Source organism: Austrofundulus limnaeus, unplaced genomic scaffold (assembly GCF_001266775.1).
Source record: "Austrofundulus limnaeus strain Quisiro unplaced genomic scaffold, Austrofundulus_limnaeus-1.0 Scaffold259, whole genome shotgun sequence".
Taxonomy (NCBI): domain Eukaryota; kingdom Metazoa; phylum Chordata; class Actinopteri; order Cyprinodontiformes; family Rivulidae; genus Austrofundulus; species Austrofundulus limnaeus.
In genome coordinates, this window is record NW_013952661.1 from 61,734 (window position 1) to 62,988 (window position 1,255).

Here is a 1,255-nt window from a genome sequence, read left to right on the forward strand (position 1 = left end):
GTCTTTCACATTAAATTCCAGTGAAATATATTTATGTTTGTGGTTGTAATGTGACAAAATATGGAAAAGTTCAAGGGGTATGAATACTTTTGCAAACCACGGTATGTATTATTGTAACCAACAAGACAAATTAAGTCATATATATAGATTTAATTATGATATCAGAATGATCCAGGTATCAAAATGTAGCTTTTAAAGCCAAGAATCTGAAAATGTAATTAGGTCATTTTGACCAAATTTGACTTAATCCTCATTTCGATATGATGGCTCACATTTTAAGTTAATGGTCTATATACTTAATTAAAGCTTAGTATCTCTTAATGTAACGCAGATCACCCACCTGCTAGAGTTTTAAATGATCTTGTGATGAAAAGGTGTAAAATTGTAGCCATTTCTGTCCAGCTTTAAAATTAATTTTTCCTTAATCTCACATAGAGTGTAGTGAGTGACTCTCAGAAACTATAAACACCAAAACTGAGCAAAAATATCTGGAAGTTGATAGAAATGTAGCCATACTGGTTTTATATTTCTCTGGTCTGTTGGCTGTGGTGGCCTTCTTGAAGTGAATCAGTTGATACACCCACTGAACATTTCCAGAGCATTTCATTAAAATTCATCCAATGATTCATGTGATATTTGTCTAAAAAAACAGTGTTAAAACAACAAAAGAATCCATGGTGGGGATCAGTCTTAGCTAATACCACCCAAATCCCCTGAAACTGACTGAGTTATAGCCATTTTAGGGAATTTTAGGGTATGTGTTGCAACAACCATCTTGAATCAGGTTGACTTCAGAGTTAATGAGTTGTACATGTAGAGTCAGTGTTTACTTTCTGCAATTTCAATAAATACATTTTTTAAAATCATCCTGTGGTTTATAAGGTATTTAGTAGCAGACAGTTCAAAACCTCATCCTTCGCCTTTTGGCTGGAGATAATAGTATTTGGTGTGTGCAGATAAGGTGTGTGCACAAATGAAAAACAAAACAAAACAATAAAGTGGCCATATGTTCAGTTTTTTATACTTTCACGTTTCTTGATCACGTCAATGAGCCATGCAGAGACAAAACAGAGCCAACCAAACAAACTGTCATATTCTTGTTTTGTTCCTCTGCCCAGTTTTCTGTTATCTGTGTGAGGCCAGTTGCTAAAGAGCAAACGAACCACCAAGCTCTGACGCACATGGGGCGCGTTTTCAAAAGACACCTGTTGATGCACACACACACGCACACACACACACACACACACACACACAC